The sequence below is a fragment of the Chroicocephalus ridibundus genome, chromosome 6 (genome assembly GCF_963924245.1).
Source record: "Chroicocephalus ridibundus chromosome 6, bChrRid1.1, whole genome shotgun sequence".
In the NCBI taxonomy this organism is placed as follows: Eukaryota; Metazoa; Chordata; class Aves; order Charadriiformes; family Laridae; genus Chroicocephalus; species Chroicocephalus ridibundus.
In genome coordinates this window covers 27,396,217-27,418,886 of record NC_086289.1, presented here as the reverse complement: position 1 = coordinate 27,418,886, position 22,670 = coordinate 27,396,217, and the positions used below count along the sequence as shown (strand labels likewise).

At 42.0% G+C, this 22,670-nt stretch overlaps 1 protein-coding gene across 7 annotated transcripts in view; it reads right to left on the bottom strand.

Moving 5' to 3' along the window:
• The window catches only part of ZMIZ1 (zinc finger MIZ-type containing 1), a 352,580-nt gene that overhangs the window by 258,873 nt on the left and 71,037 nt on the right, over window positions 1-22,670 (bottom strand). Inside the window, exon 1 of one of the 7 annotated variants that reach the window (XM_063339623.1) lies at window positions 5,022-5,058. The exons of the other annotated variants lie outside the window; for them this stretch is intronic. The gene's annotated coding sequence lies outside the window, so the exon portion shown is untranslated. Of the gene's footprint in view, window positions 1-5,021; window positions 5,059-22,670 lie in introns of those variants that run through there. 7 annotated transcript variants of the gene reach the window in all.

Genomic DNA, 22,670 nt, shown 5'->3' with positions numbered 1-22,670 from the left:
GGCAAGCAAACATTTGCGAGGACAATTGGTATCTATGCAAGGCGGCCACAGACTGAGTGGTCATCAGGTGTTAAATAGCAACTGACATTTTAAATGAAATCCAAGGGCTGCCAGCATCAAAGGTTCACTGAACTGGAGCAACGGAAAGAAAGGTGGAGGGAAAACACAAACGAAATAGCTGGATGTCTTCTCAGTGGCAGTTCTGTCTGTCTCATTTTATTTTTGCTAATCGATACCATAACAATAAAGCATTTCCAATATTGGTTTTGTGTAATTCTTCTTCATTAAATCATACTTGCATGAAAGGAAATCAAACTCGCACAGCTTTAGAGTGAGTCTCTATTCCAGGTGACATCAAAGACTAAAACAGGAGGAGGGGGGAGAGACAAGAAGAAAAAAACTACCCTGTGCAATGTTAAATACCTAACAGGAGATGACAAATCAAATGGGAATTACTGTGGTAAAAACATAATTAAAAACTTGATTGAAGTTAAACAGAATTTACATAACACTGCAAATTAACTTTACACTGAAAGTATTCACTGGGAAAGCAATAAAAAGGCATTTCATTAGTAATCTATATTTAAACAATATGTACAATAGAGCTGTTCTAATGAGAAACGTAGGGTTTTTTTAATAATAGCAGTTTCCAATGGCTGCCAAGAGACACGGCTATCACTGAGATTTCTGCACATAAACAAAGAATCTTTGGCAATGCCGTGTGTGGATTGTAGCCATGAGACCCAGCACAGGTTGGTGCTTTACAGCTTCTTGTTATAAATTAACTGCACCGAAACCACTGGTACACAGCCCTGGGCTACCCATTCAGCATGGCCCTTCTGACTTCAAAGAAGAGAAGAAATAGCCCAATTTCAGCGGAACCAGGATTTCTGTTTTTCTTTGAAGAATGTATTATTCTTAGAGTTTTCAGGAACACTCTTCTGTCGTGATGAGATTTCATTCCCATCTCTTTAGGGACACAGACTATTTGTGACAGCGATGAAGAATCACATTGCAATCATTAACTAAGTTGCATAACACAGTATTACTGGTAAAATAGTAATAATGAAAATAGCAATAAAAGCACATTAAATATGAACTACCCAAACGCGTACTATTCGTCTCCAATGCTAAAGTCAAAACGTGCACATAAGAAACGGACTATTACAATCCCAGAAAGAAAACTTTCTACAACACATGATGGAGAACAAATTCAGTTTATCCCAGATTTCAGAGGGAATCCAGAAAGATTCTGTTCACTTAACAATTTCTCACTTCTTCCTTATATCAGACAGACATGTTTTGGTCCCAAGGGTAGGAATCAAAGGGGATGCTCTGCAGACTATCCTGGAGCCTGTTGAATAGGGAGCTTTTCTGAGACATGGGAAACAAGGATTGCAGGCTTTCCGCTTACCATGGGAATACTGCATTCACTGAGCGATTGTCAACACGCACTCCCTAGTTTTGTAGACCTGTATTTTAGGAATCAATATTTTTATTTTTCTATGCCATTAAAAAGAAAAATCTTTAAATGATATAAGTGTCTGCGACACGTTTTCTCATCAAATTGAGTTTATTTGGGGTTTTCTGTCAGTAAGAAAGAAAACAAGCAAATGCTGTTTCATCCTGTTTTGGCTGCTGAACTGCATTAAAAAAATACATACACAGAGATTAATTTCTTCATGTTTGTTGAAAATTTGGTAGATAACATTTTCTGAACACTTGTAAATCACCTCAGTTTTACTTTTTCTGTCCAAAACCCCACAAGTTCTAGAATTAGATTTTTTTCTGTAAAACCTGTATTTACTTTTTTTTAAAAAAAAAAAGAACGAAAAGCCAAACAAACCACAACACACTATCTTGCCTAAGCACATGAATACCAATGTCATCTCCACGCGTGGGGTTTTTGGAGTAGAAAGGAGACAGACAGCTTATAAAGGTGATGACACTTACTAACCAATGCTAACTATGATGAAAGGCAACCTCAAACAAAATACCATAAAGGTAAGAGAACTAGCTGGAAGAGAACCCCATTGCATTTACTTTAGCAGCCGCTGGGAAAAAGTACACATGACGTTATTCCAACAACCGCGCTTGTGACCTAAATTGTCAAGTTATATGTTGCTCCTCTGCTAAAGGTTGCACACAGCTTCCACATTTAAAATATTTTATGCAAATTGTCGCATCCAAAAAATATCTGACACTATGCATGTGAGATGTGGATATTGCAGTTTTTTAATGGCATTAAACAAATTCAGGCCATCTTCCTTCCCACCTCCTGAGACCCGCACCTATTCTGCTGTTACATGAAATTGCAAAAATTATCACAAAGTTCCTTTAGGAGAGCGAGGGGGACCCAAATCTCCAAAAGTAGATGGTAAGTCAGGCAGGGCGTACAGCAGGCGGTATGATAAACCTCACCAGAACCTCCCTCCTGGCGGAGCACCTCCTCCCACAGGGTCAGCTTGTTGTGCCAAGGCTGGATTTCTCCAACTGGCAGAGAAGGGCAGAAGGAGGCACATTGTCCTCGGGCTCACCCAGGAGTGATGAGCTCAGGAGAAAGGCATTGCCCCATCAGTTCCGAGAAGAGCATCGACACGCCAGAAAGCAAGCTGCGCTCAGTGCTTTTCCTTTTTTAACACAGTGTATTTATACTCAAGAGAATGCAGCTCACACGCAGTACCCAGCCAGGTCAGAAAGACTACGCTTCCACCACAGAGGGCACAGAGAAGGCATGTGTTTCTAAAAGCCTTTTCTGTGCTAGCCTTATTCTGTATCCTGAAGACAATACGCAGTTTAAAGGGGATGCTGGATTTTTTTGAGGAAAAGGACATAACTAGAGCTTACAGTGAAAAGAAAAAAACCCCCAAAATTGTGTTAGAGTAAAAACTACAGGCCCAGCCAAGACTGCAAATCCATTGCGCTACGCACTATGCAAACACACAAGCACGAAACAGTCTTTATTTCAAAAAGCTTGTAATTCAATGAATTAAGAGAGAAGACCCACAGCATTTTTTTTTTAAGGCTACTTATAAAAATATGAATGCCCAGAATATACCAACAGATTGCTTTTGGTAAAGTTGTTGCAAGCTTTATATTTTTCTTTGGACATCAGCTATCAAATTAATTATATTTAGGCTGTTTGAAGAAAACTATTGACTTTACATATGTATGTTTGGAAATGGGATATTGCGAGAAAACAGACCCAATGATGAGTGCGGAACTGAATATTCAAATACATTCTTAGGATTACTGAATATAACTCATCGACATGGCAGGAAAAGCTTTCCCAAAACTTGTAACATCAGTGCTACCCCACCATGCACAACAAAGGTCCATGCTCTTCTCCTTCCAAGGGTGTGCTACGCTGGCCAGCAGGTAACTTCAGTAAAGCCATTAGCTGAGATCTGAAAACAGGATAAGTGTGGTGTACAGTGACACTAACCGCCAGCTCGAGCTTGTACAGGGCCAAGACAGCTCTCCCTGTACCATGGTACATTTTATTTCTAAAGCTAGATCAGTCTATGCCAAACCAGCTCAGCTGTATCTGTGCAGATATCCTAAAAATCAGAAGCAAGCACCACTTTCCCACACACCAAATGCTCAAGACGGTCCTGTTGCATAAATCTCAGTCTCCAAATTCTTGTCAACCGACAGAGTACATGGTACCTAAATCCATTTCAAGTGAAATCGATTAATAAGAGACCAGAAAAATAAGGTTGCTTCCTTAAGGAAACAAACAACAGGACACAATGGACTAGGTCCCACAACTATCCCCTCCTTTGAGGTGACCTTATTCAAGGTAACTCTGTTTCTTAACAAGGACAATGGAAATTCAGTTCCAAGCTCCATTGCAAATTGTGTTTTCCAAATCAGTCCATCAAACCCAAATGACTAACAGAAGCCAAGTGTGCCCCAAACTTGCTATTGGCACAAGTGTTGCCAAACACTCCAGCTTTCTATCCCCTTTCCTCTAGACTGGGAGAATGGGAAAAGTGATGTAAAAACCTTCTGCCGTAAACATCTACCCGTGCACCTGACAACCTGCAACTATCCGCAAACCCCCATTATACCTGAAGAAGCCCCATGGCAGAAGAGCAGATTAGGGCACATTTATGACTTTAGCACACAGATTTTTTTATTACCTTAAATTCATTCTACCCAAAATGAGGACAGGGATAGTGGCACAACTTCTACAGGAGGATCCAGTATAGCTAGACCTGCAGGGATACAGCAATAGCCACTGCTGCAAATCCTTAAGTAGATAACAGAAATACGGAAAAGGTAAACTGGTGAAGAAGGTGAAAAAGGTGAACTGGGAAGAACACAGAATATAAAGCACATCATACAAGTCCCCTGCTCTTACCGAGTCTGAGCACAGCTGCTGCCCTCTTGCTCACTCTTTTATGCCGAACTGATTATCTCCACCAATGTGCCAAGCCCTCTCAGCACCAACTGATTTCCAGAGGACCTCAGAGGAACTGCCCAGGACTCCCCAAGTGCCCAAACCCTGTACCAGTATCAGTGCCTACCCACCCCTCCTTTGCCTTGGCCTGCGGCTCAGTTCACACGACCACTTCTTGTCACCGCAGGCAGCACTTCATGCAGCCGAAGTTCTCTGCAGCAGCTGCTGCTTCCAACTAACCCCACACGTGCACAAGGAGTGAGGTCAGGAGCCACCCTCAGCTAGACACAGCTGTCTTTACAAACCGTTAAGTCTGAAGGCAAAGGTGAGCTTTCCAAAAATGTAGACAGTAGCAGAAACAAAAGTCTAGACTAAAGATAATCTGGAACTAGACCCTGACCAAGACCAAGGGACCCTGCCCTGAAACATGGCCAGCCTCAGCAGAGCATCCTGGAACGGAGCAAATGCTTCCCTCTTCCTCCTAATCCAAGAGCTCAGCAATACTCCTGCAACACAGCGGCCACAGACACGATTTAGGGGGAAAGCCAGAACATGCGTAAAAGTCCAAACCAAGTGCTTTTGTAATTTTTTCATACAAAGAGGAAGAAGAATTTACCTTTCAGCTGCACAGTATTTAGCATTTAACACCACTTGCTTGTTTTGAGTCACTTGGCAGACCCTGTTGGCAAAACAAGCAAGTTGAAGACAAATGTATCTCACACATTTAAAAAAAAAAAAAAAGTTTTTCAATTAAAAAAATGTAAGTTTGGGCTAGAAGTAGTGACAAAAAACAAAAACTGTTCCTTCAGAAGACACAGATCTATATCTTTCTGTGCAGATAATCTGTATTTTCATTTAGCAACGTGTTGCACAGCTAGGAATTTTTCATAAACTGAGAAAAACTGATGTAACTCACTTGCCAGATTTTATTCAAGAAAAGCAAAAAGTAATCTGTCATCTTTTAAACTGCTAGTCACTGTAAGAGGGAGAGGCCAGTATTTTTAGCTGAGCATACAAAACTTTTGCTGTCTCTCTCCTCAACTCAGCCTTGGAATCATTTCACACAACAGGCACCTCCAAAACCGTCCTCTGACCTGCCATTAAGTTCTTTACTCATAATGAATTAGCTCTGAGACTTTTTTTTTTTACTGACGCTCTATGTACATCTATGCACATAAGAGCATACAGGACTACATGCACATTGTGTGGATTTATTTTAGACAACACTTGCAAATAAAAAAATATGTTAATGACGTAGCAGAAGCCTGTTGTAAATGCTCTCTTCCCACTTCCAGCAAGCTTACGGGAAATAACATCAACTCAGCAGTCCTCGGGAAACGAGAGTGAGTTAGTACATGTTAGCTAATTCAAAAGGTCTTCCACAAATCTAATAATTATACTTAATTTCATATACAAAGGTCATCATTAAATTCTTTACAGTTTTGTATTTCAACAGATTAATACTTCAGCAGTAATTTACTTAATATAAAGAATACCACCACAACATTAATTACCTGCAAACAGCAACACTGCACAGATTTCAACAGGTTTCACTGGAAGCCATACGATATTTTAGCTAGTGCGCACGCTCTTGTTTTAGATTTTTAGATCATGCTATATATTTAAAAAGAAAAAAAAGTTCCAAACACAACCATCTCTTAGTACTCTAAGTCAAAATAAATGAGTTCTAGTTGAAAAGCTGAATAATTTCCAGTTGTGGGAGAAGAGGAAGCGAGAACTGTAATTGAGGTTGCAAAACAGTGACGCAGCCAGCTAGAGCAACGACACAGCAGGACAGTTTGCATAAAAACTAAGACTGAGCCAAAAAACTACACGGTTGTAACATCACATCAGAGCACCGTCATGATTTGGTAAGAGGGCCTCAAGTTTTAGTATGGCTGCGGACGAAGAAGGGGCTATTTATGCCGTAAAGCCCCTGGTTTCCCCACCTCTGATCTGCAGGCCAGGTTCACAACCCAGAACTGACAGAAATGCCAGATGAGCCGAAGCAGACTGGGTGACTGCTATGGGGTACACCACAAAAGGCTGGCTTGCTTACGAAAAGGGGAAGAAGAAAAAAATAAATTAAAAAATGTTGGCATCATTGCTTAGACTTAAAAAAAGCTTGTGCCATTAAAAGGCAAGGTGTAATGGAATACCTGGAGACCCAAGGATGCAAGATTGCTCCAGAGCAAAAAAGGGAAAAACCTACTGCCTCACAATCTCAAGTACAAATGTTTCTGACTTTGACCCTCTGAGTTTAAAAAGATCCATTTGCTTCTGTGTTTGCACTGACAGGCTGGAAAAAAAAAAAAATACGTCCCTTACCTCTCACTGGGCCTCACGCTTAAATATTTAGAAGACCTGAAAAACGCATCCAACATCCACAAAATCATGCAACATTGATCTTGACCTTCTGGAAGCGGAGGAGAAAGTCTCGAGGCTGGTGTACAAACGGCAAACTGAAACGGTATCCCACGGGCACAACACTGCCATATTTGCCTTGTTCCTTAAGAAGCAGTTATGGAACTGAATTTAAAAATAAACATGATACACCAAGCAACTGCTTGCAGTGGTTTAATTTACATGCAGGACAATAATTTAAAAAAATAAAATAAATCCTGATTTCCTTTTTTCCAGTTGCACATCAGGCGAATGGAAGGAAGCCTTGGCCCCAGCAGAAGACACATTGTCTTGCTGACCCCCCCACCACCAAGGGATGGATGAGCAGAAGGTGCCCGTGCGCTGGGGATGAGGGGATGGGTCCTTTGGGAACGGGGAGAAGAACTTGGCTTTCCCGGGCCAGATGTGTTTACCACCCTGAGTTCAGGCCTGGATGGCACAGCTACAAGTGATAAATGTCGAGGTGAGCCAAGACGAGCAGCATCCCCTCCGGGCTGCCAAATTCCAGGCGACTGGAGCCAGCGGCTCCCGGCTCCCTGGTGGGTGCCTGGGCAGAGGTGCAGCGGCAGCAGGGAAGAGCTTGCTAGGGGGGAGAGAGGAGCGCTGCTTTACAGCAGTATGGTAAATCAATTGCGTTTTTTATTTCCAGTGCTGAATATTATTACACTCTCTCCATGGCTTTTATGAATGTTTGCCTTGCACCATAATGTATTTGCCAGAAATCAATAGTCTCTTATCCTTGCAAACCTGGTAGCCAATGTCACCACCCTTCCAGCTTGCAGATCAGCTAGCGCTGCCCACTGCATCCAGAACAGGAAAACTGGTTTCTTACTTGTCGCATTTCATACAAATCTTCAGCTAGGAAAGCGGAGATAAATACACCTATTTCAAGGCAGCTGCCAACAGCTTTTAAATCAAAGCCTGTGTCTTAAAATATGCTTTTCCATTGAGCAAGTATGGAGGGACCATTATGGGCCCTCATTAAAGAAACAGCTCATATCAGGAAGATGAGCATTTTGAATTGCCTCATCAGGATGTGCTAGGGATGGTTTACTCTCAAGAGAATTGGAAGGAAGGGAAAGATGCTCTTATACAATTCAAAGGATAGTAGCAAAATTCACCACTCTAAATATAAGTAATATAGAGAGAACTACTTGTGAAAGGTGCTGCACATCTCTGTAACAGTTTTAAATATGACAATCTTTTAACTGGCATGAGAAAAAAAAAAAAGGCAGAAAAGGCACCATGCCTGTAATTAAGACATTAAAAAAGACACTGTACTCTACATGTCTCACAGCTTTTTCCACAAACTCCCTTTCTTCCTCTATCAGTCCTCTGCTGGATCACCCAAATTCCAGTTTCCAGCCTTTGCTCCAAAGTTCAAGCCAACTTCCCTAGAAATTCTTGTTCTGATTTTATTAAAAAAAAAAAAAAAAAGCTTACAATTGTTTCCTTCTTTGCTACAGAACCTCCAAAAGCAGGAATAACCTTTTTAGGTAACATCTGTACATCCCCTTAGCCTCCACACTTTTTTCAATTTTGCTTGGCTTAAAAATTTTCCCTGCTGCAATGAGGTTGGTTAACAGCTATATTTTCACCTTCTCTAACTTATCTTCATTTACTGTTTATCCACCCATTCTGGATCTCCCAGTAGGCAGCATCTGAAAGTGGTCTTCTGCCTCCCCAAGTCCCATCCCGACTCATCTGCAACTGTGGGGGTTGCATGAAGGAGCTCCACCATGGCTGGCTTTCAGAGCTTCAGACTACTACCTCTGACCCTTACCGAAAAAATGATTCAGTGTCCGGGTGATGGTGCCTCAGGGGTGGCCAGAAAAGCTTTAGCAAGAAGGGCTCACTCATCACCCAGAACAGAGGGTGGAAAATGGGAGCCTTTACTGGGGAGTATGAGACTGCAGGAGGTCCCCTGCCCTACATGTGCAAATAAATCCCTTTTTTTTTTTCCCCCATTGACACGGACTATATTTTAGCATAAGTTCCTATGACTACATCAACAGGTGCTGAAAAACCACAACCTTGAAATAGCTGAGAAGTCCACACATAGTAGAGTAGGGGTTTCTTTCCTCTCTGCTGCATTAAACAAACAAGCCAAGTGTGGATTTGATATACAACTTCACCTAAGAAGTGCAGCTACTGAACTTTTATAGGAGATGAGCTATAGTCCCTGCACGCAGGACTGTGTGTGCCCTCAGCTGCCTCGCCGAGGAACATCTGCCCTGAACCCAGTATGGGTGACCATACCCACCATCCACCACCGTGCTCATTGACCACGTCCCATCCCCTCCCGAGAGCATCACTGAGCTAGAGCAGAAACCATCACCTCCTGCTCTTGCCCAGCTCTGCCGTAGGTTAGAAGTCCATCTATTTACAGGATTGCCTTTTCCTGTGACCCCCTCCCTGAGCACAAAGGGTGAATTGTACCCTTGCTACTGCCCCAGGCGAGCATGGGAGAGGAAGTGCCCGCTTGCTGCTCTTGTGAGCAGCCCCCATGCTTTCCCCCGAAAAGGACCCTGTGTTGCTGTCTAATACTCTTCTGCAAATGGGCAAGTGCCAATTTCCACTCTGTTAGGACTAGTAAATTTTATGTTTGTAATGCCTGGTTGGTGAAAAGAAAATAACAGGCTTGTTCGTGAAAAGCCCAGCATTGGTAGTGCCAAACAGTGAACTGGGAAGCTGATTTGAGCAGAGCTGGATCCGTCAGCCCGGGCTCAGATTATACCTCTGCAAAGCTATAAAACTGCTTCTGTGGGGGAGAGCCATCATTCAAACGACAGTCTGAGATAAACCACAATCTGATGACTGTCACAGTCCCTTTGACACCAACACTTACCATCTCCTAGTGTTTACAGACTAATCAGTTTAGCCTTCCCAACTGGCTGCATATGAGGCAGCTGCTCATCACGGCTTGGATTTTCTTAAAGCCTCCCAGAGTAGACACCCAGGGCTCTAATTTCCTTCGCTCCTCTGGCTCAGACTGTCCAAAAGTATGAATAAAAAAAATAAAAAATAATAATAAAAAAACATTCATTTTCACAATTCCTATGTCATGGAGAGTCCTTACTGATTTTTAGTGAATGCTCAGGTTTGATTAGCTATTTTCAAAGAACAGCCTTGCATCTAAACCTCAAAGTTAACAGTTACTAGGGTAACAATTCTGGGTTTTGGTTTTACTTTTTTTTATTAAACGAAGTATTTTAAAAATATTTATATTATGGAATTTTAGAAAGGTTTTCTCAGGCATTGAAGTTGATATACTTGTCATATACACAATCTTGTTCCATTTCTAACTTTTTTTGTCATAAATAAATTATATAAATAGGCTTGTTTGATTGCTCAGAGCATCCAGCATTAAGTACTGGGGCATAGCTTTAGGCATAATTGTACTACTGAATTCATCAGCTGCCTAATCATCATTCATTTTGCATCTATTTCTGCTAATTAAAAAGAGAAAAACTCCTAACAACTTTTACATAAATACTGTATTTGTTCTCCACAAAGACGCAAGGCTAATTTACCAGCGATTAACTGATTATCTAATTTTATAGCTGTCACTCCGCAAGGACCAGCGCCCAGAGGCACCAGGAAAGGAAAGGAAGAGACCAAGCGAAGTCGGTGGCCCCTTACCTGCTGTCACCCACGCTTGTCTGACTTGGGACAGCAAGGATAAGGGCTCGGCCCCGTGGTCTCTGCTGGCCCTACTGCTGCTGGGGGTAAAGGACAGGTCCTCAGTGGAAAACCTCTCTCAGCTTCTGCGAGCGCTCAGCCAGGCATTAAATGACCCGGTGGGAGAGCAGAAACCTGCTGGCCACAAAAAATCTGGCAGGCGCACTACACAGAGCGAGAGCTGAGAGGTGGCTGTGCAGCCCCGCGAGACCCCCTGCCGCAAGCTGGAAATTAACTTCAGCGTGTTCCCTCTGCTCTCATCCCTTCACCTGAATTCCAGTATCATGCAGACTCTGCAACATCCCCTCTGCTTAGACCCCCGCTAACACCAAAAATCTTTTGCTTTCGAAGAACAGCCACCAGTATTTAAAGATCTATCCTTTCCCGAGGAGGAAAGCCAGCCAGCGCTCAGAAACAGAGGGAAGAACTGCCTCCGGTACCAGCGATGCCTCCAGGCAGGTGTGCTGTGCTGAGAGCAGAACCCAGCCCCACCGACTGCACAGACCCCCGGCCTGAGCGGAGAGCACGCCAACTGCAGCACACAAGAGGTGATGCACAGCATCCCTACAGCAGCAGCTTTTTTTTTCCCTCATAACCCAATTATATTTAAGTTGAGGAACATAACTTTAACCCGTGCAATTTTCATGAATTTTCATCAATTTCAATGCACAGCTGTTGGTAACCTTGTCCTGGTTCCAGAGGAACATGCAGCACAAGTAGCTGTTAAAGCAGGAATGCACGAGGGTGACACCACCAACATTAGTTTTGTAGGCAAGTGCTGTTTAGCTCTCCATAAATTTTCTATTACAGCATTAATTAGAGAAATTAACACTCCCAAGCCCTCTGCTCCCCACAGGTGATAGCAGGATAGGCACATTAGTTCCACAGGCAGGGATAGGCATTTAAGATCATTATGGCACCTTGGATTTTTGTCACTACATATTTCAAAAGCAAAAGAGGAAAAACCAGCAGAGTCATATTCACTTTTGAATAGAGATGAAGAATCAGTTTAAATATTCCTTTATTGACCAAACTTAGTAACACCCTTAAATGTGAGAGGAGGTAGGCGAGAAAATGTGTTTCAGCTATGCAGAGACATGAAGTCATCTGCTTTTTTAAATAAACTGGACAGAAAGAGGTAACTGAGTATTTGGTGAGGCGCAAGAGACACTCATTTCACTATCAGCCTGAGTCCTGGCCTGAAAACTACACTGTCCTCAGAATACGTTGCAGCACACGTACCAAAGCTTTAGCTGTCTATTTTTTAAAATCCCTTTTATTTCCCCACTTATATAGCTCTTTCTTTTGAGAAATTCCAGTGCAAGAATCTAGTCTTGGCCTATCAGAAGAACTGATCCAGTTTTCACGTCCACTCCTTCCTGCAACGGAGACTCTCCCACGGGATGGGCAAATTATTTTGGACCTCTGCTTTTCTCTCCCAAAGCTCCAAAACCTTTCTCTTGCTATTTGACTGAAAGCGATTCCTATCCCATGAAGGGCACGTGCAGCCTGCTCCCAGCACTCCACCGGGAGAGCACGTCCTGGGACACAGCACATAAGCACCATGCCCGAGGCAGGGTTATATGGCTATCACCAGACACATTTATTGCATGATAGGGGACCAAAACACATTATGGCCATACAATAACCATATTGTGTTTCATGACCAGTACTGAGTCATAACATATAACCCTCTACTACTTTTGAAGGCGTTACAGTATCTGCCCTTATTGAAATTTTCATTACGATGGGCTAAAATTACCCCCTTAGAAATACAATAGAGACAAAACAAATAATTCCCCTCAGCAGACTTTTTTTGTAAGTGGATAACAGAGCTGAGAGGATGATGTTATTTGAGGAGTGGGAAAAGAAGTTATTTAACATAAGAAGAATCCTACGAAGAACTGCATGTATAGACAACACTAACTTCATGCACCAGAAAAGGTGCAACTCAGCATAACTCTCGGAGGAGCATCTGCCTGACAGTGCATGAAGTTAAGCGTAAGCATGAGTGCATCCTTAGTGGACGAAGGAGAAAACACTATTTACAACGGCAATTTATCGTTCCATCATTAATACAGTTGCTGAGAACAATTTCACCCCAATAGGGAATAAAATCCACTGCCACCCCTCTTGTACATGAATACTGAGACTACTGAAAAGCACAGCACTAATTCTGAACTTGATTCAAATATGGAATAGAACAGCATGCTATTTATAAAAGCCAACTTCTTGCCTCCACTTGATACAGAAAGCACTCAATGGAACTTTACATATGCAAAATTAATTGAAAAGAAAAGATTTTGGCAGCTACCATTTATTTAACACCGCACTGAAATGTGTTCAAAAAGACAGAATGCAGAAGAACTAAATACAGGTTTTCATTAATATTTACAGAAAAGACAAGCCACAAACACTTTAGACAATATGTATATACAAAACACAGTGTGTTTAGCTGACTGTATAGCCCAACTAAGGATAGGTTATAATCTTACTTTAAAACTTGAATAATAGATAAAATCTTACATATCAATTCTTTCCAAAAAACACTCCTAGAGGATATAGAAACAGTCTCAGTAAGTTTATGGCTGAAGGAATAATGACTACATTTTCATCAAGTGAGAGCAGATTACTTACAGATTTCAAATCAGATTTTCTCCACACAATTTATTCTACAGAAATTCAGTGCATTTTTGAAACTTTAATCTAAAGACATAAAAGAACAATGGACACTTTACTTCATAAACTACAGCCATGTGCTGCATTTAAAAGATGCTGATTTATCTGATGAGTGGGCTATACACATTTGCTCAAGTGGTTATACCGCTCCATGCCGATTTGTGGGCTGCAGAGCTGTGCAGAGGTGCTGGGCTGAAGCAGAGGAAGAATGGTTTTGGTACACGGATCAATGGAACTGCAATGTTCAGGGTTCAATGATTTCTTTCTAAATTTTAAAGCTAAGTCAATGAACGGTCTGGATGCAGAGAACGGGGACGTCAGGCTCTAGCTCTGCCATACGTTATTACAAAAATTACAGTGTGCTTTTGCACCTGCAGTATTCACTGCAAAAAAAAAAGCGATTAAACCATTGAATATTCTTCCCAACTTACTTCGATAGCAAACACTCGAGGCAAAGGCAGCCTGTCCCTGGGTACTAATACAGCTCCTAGAATGACAAAGGAACCTTGAAGCTGCTGGAATACAAACCACAGTGGTAAACCTAGGATTGTTTACAGCAAAAATGCCTGAGAAATTGGCTTTATTGCCTTCTGGATTAGCTAAAATTTCTATTTCTAACTGGAAGCAATTTAAAAGGTATGAAGTAAGTATATTTTATCACATAATGTCAATTCAGACCCTAATTTCAAATCACAGTATTAAATGATGTGTCGATGACCTGAACCAGAAAACTGGAATTTGTGATAACAGAATAATACAAATTTTAAGTTTCTGCTGTTCTTCTTATCACAAGTGTTGTAATAATGGCCACTTTAAAAAAAAAACCAAAACAAAACAAAAAACCCCACAACTGTCAGTAAAAAGATACATGCTTATTGATGGTGTTAAAATTATATTTTAGAATTATAATGGGAGATATCTGAATATACACACAGCTGATCAGAAGTAATAATATTCATGAACATTTTATGATGATATTCCTTAATGGAAATAATTTCTATTTAATGCCATTGTAGAATTAGAAATTGTATGATAGTATTGTTAGATATTTTAATAGAGTGAAAAGAACAATTTAAACCTCAGGATTTTTTGCAGTAACATTTCGTGTCACAGCATATTTCTTAATATCTTCATTTTACTACAATTACAATGTTAAAACTGTAGGGTTCCCCAACAGTCATGCAAAATTTGAAAACTGTAAAAGGAATAAATCACACACTGAATATTGAGGAAGTTCTCTCCTTTTTGCTACAGAAAAGTGAAGCATGTACACAACTGGAATATCTACCTTTTCTCATTTACTAAGCAATCTTTTACACCTCTCCCATCAACTCCTCCTCCTCGGCACTGACCGGATCTTCTTTTGGATGTTCAATTTGTTAGGGAAGTCACTGATGGACTGAAGCCAGTGGCAAAATTCCTGCAGCAACTTAATGGGGCCAGAAATTTGAATCTTAACATGCATAATCTCCTCTCTCAACTTTTCAAGGGGCAAAGCCATTCCCAACTGAACTTCTTTTCAAAAGCGGTTGACACCCTCCCACCCCAGCAGCAAAAGAGCTCACCACCTGCAGTCACGTATGGTGTCCAAATCTCCCTGCCATTTGAATTCCAACAACTAATAGTCACCATGGAACTGGTAGCATTTTTCACAAGGCAACACTGCCAAAGTGCATTATCGACTCAGATTTTATAATCCTTTGAAATGCATGCCTGGATTGTGAAAGAGAGCCATCACACAGACATACGTTTTCACGTCTCCAAAAGCTGTACCTCACAGTGTATTTAAAATCCTTTACATTCAGTGGGAGAAAGCAATTAAAGAGATGCAGGGAATAACAAGGATTAACATATATGCTCTTTATTTAAACGGACTGAGGGTGAGGGGTTTTTGCAGCCATTAGTTTCAGCCTACAAAATGCACAGACATTGATACCGCATCTTCACATTCTCCTTGCCAAACCAGACACCGTACTCTGATCTCTTCATTTCTAAATCGAGTTCACTTCCAAATATATCCCCCGCCACGCACGCACACAGAGGGCACCCGCATGCAGCCCCGTTCCTGAAGCAGAGCAGGTCGGGGAAGGGTAGCTGCCAGCCCAGGACCTGGCTGCACACGAGCACGTGCAGCCATGGGGGCTCATTCCCAAACCCAGCCTGGGAAGAGCACAGTTTGCAGCAGATGGACATAAAAGGTCCCTGCGTGAGGCTGCTTCTCAATCTGCCCGCCAGCCTCAGCAAGCCGCCGCTCAATGCTCCTTCCAGGCTGACGACATAAAGCTGCACGAAGCAGGAATAATCCCCCTCCCGCAGATCCCCGCGTCCGTCTTTTCTTACGGACACCACCTCCACATTGCAGGAGAGCCCTGTGGCAGCTGCAAACCTGCAGGGTGGTTTCCTTCACACAGCGAGGAGGGGTTAGACAGCCACCAGACATGACTTGGCTTCTCCCTCAAACTGTGCATGGGGAAAAACGGAGAGAGCCCTCGGATGCGTGTGAACCAGGCAATGCTGCTCCTGGAGGCCTCTCCATGCCTCAGGCAGATGGCAAAACCAGTTTCCAGCCTCTAGGTGCAGAAGCAGCAAAGCTAGGAGTCTCCAAACACTCAGCAGACATCTACCATCCCCGAGTGGACTTTATGCTCTGAGTGACTGCGTGCCTCCCCTGCGGCTTGCACCGCCATCCTCAGCAGCGTTCAGCTCCGACAGTTGGAGATGATGCTGCCCCTCGTTAATACAAGTCATCAGCACAGGATCAGTGACCACTGACCCCCTGCTCTTCTGTGGGAAGAGGAAGTGCAAGTACTGAGCCAGACATGCAAAATCAAACTAATTAGCTGAACTCCACTAGCAACTTAAAATTAACCTGCTTGCCTCCGGAAGGGATTTGGGAGCATTCAGAGGACCCCCGCTACAGGCAGGCTGTGAGGAAGGTGATATGCAGAAAGAAGAGTGCTGTGCAAAGTGCGTTTCTCCATATCCTCATCAGTGCTTCACTCTCCTGCAGTCTTCACTTTGTGGTACGGCCAAGCGTGCCTCTGGGGGCCGTAACACACATATGGGAAGATACGGAGGATGCATACAGCAAAGCTCCTGTTCTTAACGCTGCATGAAAAACCAATCTGAAAGAGCGAGGTTTTTGCAAATGAGACAATCAAATGGTTCGCTGCTGTCCTCAAAGCTAGTCCCACTCCTGGCCATGCTCTTCTGCTGCCAACCTGGTGTTGGCTCTGGCACTCAACAGACTGCAGAAACCTATTCACTTTAACTCAGCAAAGAATCACTCAGTGGGGGGGGTGGGTTGACAGTTTAGTGAGCTGATTCAGCTAAACACCTACCCAGTAAGAGTTAAGGGTGGGTAGCCGAATACCTACCCAACTAAGAGAGCCTACTCAAGGGATGCAGTGGAAACACAGGGGCAGTTCAGTCTTCTCCTTCGTTGGTGGCAAAGTTACATTGCTTCAGTTATCTTACAAAATTTCACCCGTAGGTGCCAAGAGTTCACGATCCCACAACTCTTTGCCCTGAGCTGAAGTAATTCCACCACCCAAAATATAAATAAGGACTGAAATGATGCAGGTTTGCTGCCCTTATCTGGTCCATCCTACAGCTATCCTGAAAGCCCAGATCTGTATTAGAACATCAACTAAGGTGCTTATGTATCACCGTGCAAAACAGTAGCCTATTTTTAGTCACAAAAAGTGACTGACAATAAAGCAGACCACATTTCCCCACCATTAATATGTTATTTTGCAGTTATTTTAACCTCTTAACTCTCCTCCTGTAGACCAATACACTTAGAATAGCTAAAACCTTTTTGTACCTGATATTTCCCAACCTGCAGTTCTTAAACTGTCAAATTCTGCCCATTTCCTTTGCTGAAATAGCTGACACATCTCATCTGTTGTCTTCCACACATGTTTTTTTTATTTTTTTCCAAATAACAGTCTAACCAAGCTGTCCAGAAACTTGCTCTTTACACATCTTATAGATCACCGCACAGTCTTCTTTTCGGGGTATTCAGGCTGCAAAGGAGGACTGAATAAAAGTCTCCTGCCAGATGCTCATGTTGATTCTTTTGGGATTCACAGTTCTCTAGGTACACTGAAGCTCCTACTCCCAAGAACCCCATGTAGATAGTAAGGGCGGGGGGGGGATCACAAAAATCAGATCAAAACTCACATTTTCTGTAAACTTCCCCATGCTTTTATGTTATTGCATTTGAACTTTATGATGTTGGACAAAATCAGAAAAACGTTTTCCATCTGGTAAGAATATAATCCTTTATATTTAAACTCAATAGAAAAGGAAATCTTTCAAAAACAAATAGTCGAAATAATGAAAGGTGGCATTCTGAATAGCAGTTCAGTGATTTTTAAAGTTCTATAGTATTCCAACAAATATTTAGCTGAGAACAACTACCAATTTCAACAGTCCACTGTTACTCTTCCTATGCTTCCACGATTTTAGCTTTTCCTTCTACAACATACAATATTGCATGTCTTGCTGCCAGTGACAGATTGTCTGTACCTAGAATTTCCAGTATGGGTACACCAGGCTTCAAAAATACAGTCAGGCTCAGGAAATATAGTGCATGAAAAACTCACAGCATAAAAAGTTTGACATATGTGGATAATCGATAGTAGACCGAAAGCAATGGCCAAAAGCAGCACAGGCTGTTGCCAGAAGGCACACAGCAGCCCCGCTCCTGCTGTGGCAACTCTCCACATTGGCTAAACAAGAATAGTAGTATCAAGGGGAATGGCAGGCAAGGTGGGAAGTTGTCCAGAACCAGATTTACAATCCATCTATTTAAATACACCTTGCATAAGAGTAGACAAAAAGGGGTCAGTACAGGGACAATTCTCTGCCAGAATCAGAATGTAAAAATGAAGCAGACAGTTTGAACGTTAAGTACAATTAACACACTGTTATGGAGAGAATCCTTCCTTTTCCAATACCGTGTGGGGGTTTTTGTCTTTTCTAGAAACCTATTGTTCATTTCCTCACCTCTGCCCCTGGGAAGAGCTATAAAAACCTCTAGCAGGGAAGGAAAAAAAATTAAATAAAAAGGTGGCAGTCTGTGATGCACCAATTACTCTGAGTTTACAAAAGGTAAGCGGCGGGGTCAGGCTGTGAGCAGGAGCTGGCAGCCCCACCACCCAGAGCGGGGCTCTCGGGCAGGTCTGGTGATGATCACGCCCTGGCTGATAGGGCACCACTGACCCCAGCAAGATTCTCCTCTCTGTCACCATGAGCGCTGCTCGCTCTCTCTGTCGTCTCAAGAGCTCACAGTCTCTCATGGGTACCACTGAATTTACAGGCTTCCAACTAAAGGCCAGGCTTAATGGAAAAGGCTTAGAGAAGCCAGCAAGAAAGGTGTGGAACAGCCACGGCTGCTCTCACCACCAACAAAATTAGCGTCTCCTGAGTCTCTCCCAGTGCTATGCATCAACTATGGGGTTTTTTTCCTACAGGGCTGTGAAAAATCAATGAGATTTGTGCTGCAAACTGATCATTATGACAGGGAAAGCTCTGCAATGAAATTGATTTGTTTAAGTCTAACACCACTACTTACACTCCCCCGCAACTTTGGGGGGCAGACCCTCAAGATCTCAGACAAAAAGGTACGAGGGCTAAACCTCCTTGCTATGCTAACTAAAAGAGTCTTTTTTATATATATTTAAAAAAAAACTGGCTTCAGACCAGTTAAAATGAAGGCAACACAGCAGAGACATGGAGTGCAAAACGGTTCAGTAAATGAATGAAACCAGATTAATACATTTTATAAATTACATGCAGCAGCAAAGATTAAAGATTCTGATCTGTCCCCTGTGTTTTGTCCTCATTTCACCTTCTCACAAGTGTAGCACTTGACTAGCAATATTTCCATAAAATCTCAAACACTAAATATGGAAAGAGTTTAACATGAATATGAAAGAGAGAACCAGAATGAGGCACAAAAAAGCTAGCTGTCATTTTGACTCACAACTAGTTAAGTAGCTCCTCCCAAAAGAAATCCACCCTGGCATAAGAGCCTTGGTGGGTTTAGCAGATGACAACAGACAAAGCACTGGAGCAGGAGTCGAGAGCTGTTTTCTGTCCTTGACGCTTCTGTTTTTGGCATGACTTGGGTCAAATCTCATCTCTTGTGAGTGCCTGCTTCTCCTTCCACAGCCCTTGACTCAAACTATGAAGTTGTGGGGCAGGGACTGCCTGTTGCTTTGAACGAGCAGAGTGATTACCATAGCAGGGGTCCACCCTCAGGTGAAGATTAAGCACTGTTGTAATACCGCTAGCAATGAATGAACTACAAGGGGGTCTTGTCATCTGGCTTGTCATCTAAAGCCCCGGAGCGGTGATCTACCCTTCACACAACAAAGTACTCGGGTCCCAGCTCCTTGAGGGAAACAACACACTGGTACCGGAACTCCATGGCTTTTAGTACCTGTATTCACAGGGGCAGCAGACACCAGCTAAGAGTACAGACATGTTCCAGCATTTGGAAGCAGGACAGTACACACGTGGAAGTGTTGCATGCAACTAACAGATACACATCTGAATGGCATCTACCTCGTTGACTCACAGGAATAAACAAGTCTTCTTGTTTATTCCATCTTCTCACAGACACATGCGCGATTATAGGCACAAAAATCCTCAAAACATCACACAAGAATCAGCCATCTATTTTACCCTCTTCCACTAACTATATTCTGAAATCTCTCCCAAACCCTAACCTGAAGTAACGGAAACTTTACTACATAATAAGATATTGTGTTACTGTTACAAGAGACATGATTTGACCCAAATAATGGACAGTTATTAGTTATACAATAACAGCTTAAAAAAAAAAAAACCCAAACCAAACAAAACCCAAGTTTCATTAGGTTAAACAATCTTATCACACAAGCTTTACCTCCACTACCATTAAGTAAGGAGATTCAGAGCATGTTTCAGTAACAAGGTTACCAAGGCCCACCACAATAGTTTGCTTTGCTTCTAATCTTTTTAGCTGCCCTTCATTCTGGGTCAATTTGTAGTCATTCTTAGAGGAAAAAGCACAAAATAAAACCAGAAGAGTGGTTATTATCACATGACACAAACATCTTTAATATCATTTTTTTTTCTTCTATTGCCATAACTAGTAGAGCTCAAAGATCGCGCCCACCACTCCTCAAACATCAGGAACATGTTGTGCAAATGTCAAGTGAAGAAGAGAGTTCAATTTCCCCAAGAGATACTTCCACAAGAGAAAAATGATAGACTTCATAACAAGTTTGCAATGCAAATAAGCATGTTAAAAGCCTTAATGGTATGACTCAACACCATTTTAAGTGGGCAAAAGTGTTCTGTTACGTCCCATTGCTAATTTCTTTTTAAACATTAATTATACTCTGGTGAGAGGATTTCTGTATCTGCAAGCAGGTATCAGTGGCCTGTTGAAATAATCATGCTGCGGTACATTTCTTCACAAAACCAGAGGAATTCCTGTTCTATGAAGACCATATTCATTGTTACAAATGCATACATATACATGTAATCATGAATACGCAAAACGTATCATGTAGCCTCTTTGGTCAAGAAATTCAGGAACAAAAGAAGTCACAGACGTGCAAGACTAATTTCTTTGTTACACATTATGCTTTTTTCAGAAGTGACTGGATTAGCGGACCCCTATGCAAGATTGTTCATTTTCACTGTGAGCTTTTAAGCATGCTTAATAAAAAGAACGTTTAAATACTGTGTTTGCAGCAGGTAAGAGTCATAGCAAGCAGCTTGGTGCCTACCGCTCACGAACAGACTATAATGAGGAACAGAGTGCAAAGACAGCTGAGTCTCAGAGGAAATGGAAGGAGTTTCTTAGGGACAGACAGGACTGCACAGTTTTATGCAACTCAGAAATTTGCCGAGTTGGATAAAAATCTGCTTTTGGGTTAAGACCCACTTGCAGAAATACAGCAGAAAACAGCAAGTTGCTCATAAACATTTTATTTCCATTTTTCTTATCTAGCTGCTTTGCATTTTTTCTATTTAGAAAGTTAATTATTACAGTACTTATTCAAATAAAATCTTACTTTCAGAGACTAAAAGCTTTTTGGTTTTTTAGAGGAGTACGCTATAGGAAAAGGTCCAAGCACATCCAACTCAAGCTCTGGGTAATTCAGGGTCCTGTTGGTTCCCTGCAAAAGTATATATAGTGATCTACCTTGGTCCTAGAACCAAATTCCCAGATACACAGAAGCTGATCATTTTCTTGGATGACAGACTTGCAACACATGTATGTAACATAACAAACATTAACTAAAAAGAACACTTGAAATCATGACCCTGTTGGTTTGGGTTTGGTTTTTCCAGAAGTTAAACTATTGTCAGACTGGGTTTTGCAGCATTAAGGAAATGGAAAACCCTGAGCAGGATTCCCTGACCAGGAGAGGGGTATGTGGCAAACTCTATGCAATTCCACAGTTGAAACCAACATTTCAGTATGACCAAATTCCAAAGGCTCAGGACAAAGGCACTGCATCTTGCTTTTTATTCTATATATCATTCTTAAAACATACAAACAAAGAATAAACTGCCCAGGCTCATGAGATGTACATGGGACCCCGTCAGGTAAGCGTGTTTACCCTTGCTATGAGAGCTGCAGCAGCAATACCAAACATTGGCAGAAGCCAAGCAAGTTCTCCTCCTGTAGACCTCAGGTATACCGCTTACACTGCTGTGACGTGCCCATGTCATTCCCAGGACAATAGTAATATTTCTGCAAAAGGTTGTGCTATGTGAATGTACCAGAGGAGGGTAGTATTTGCTTGGGCATCTCTCTATGACACTCCATTGTGTTGCTTAGGAATGCCCTAAAACAGCAGATCAACTGCTGAACAATTTCACTAATCTGCATGTCAATGATTTACTGAGTCTGAGAAGTGTTTTGGTCCCATCGAGTCTGGTATCATTTTTAAACCTTTTTTTATCCCCAGATGCCATCCAGTTTGGAAGAGTATATTGGATGGTGAACCTTCTTCGGTTCCCCCAACCCCAAAACTTCTGTTGGGAAGTTGATCTTTAACGTACCGGTCTCCCATTTCAATTTTAGGATATTTGAAGGCATCTTCAACGTACTAACTTCTCCCAGTTGTAGGATTTAAACACACACACACACACCCCCAATACTTCCTTGAAAGTCTGTCACCTCTCACTGAAAGATTATGAACAAAACACACTATTTGCACTTCAGTAGAACTCCCCTTTCCTTGCTATGAAAGGACACTACCGCTTCTTATTCTCCTGTTCCCTCATTAAGAGAAAAGTTGGGGTTTTTTTGGAAATCTCAACAATTACGAAAGCAATCACAATTTACAATCAAAGTAAGATAAAAACTGGTTCAACTAATTCACCATGCTATTTTCCTCAAACAGGCAAAAGCAAGTGGCACGCTGAAATCCAGCATTCTCATCGCAGCAGCGAATGTTCTTTGCTTTATGCTGCTCTAGCAGCTGCA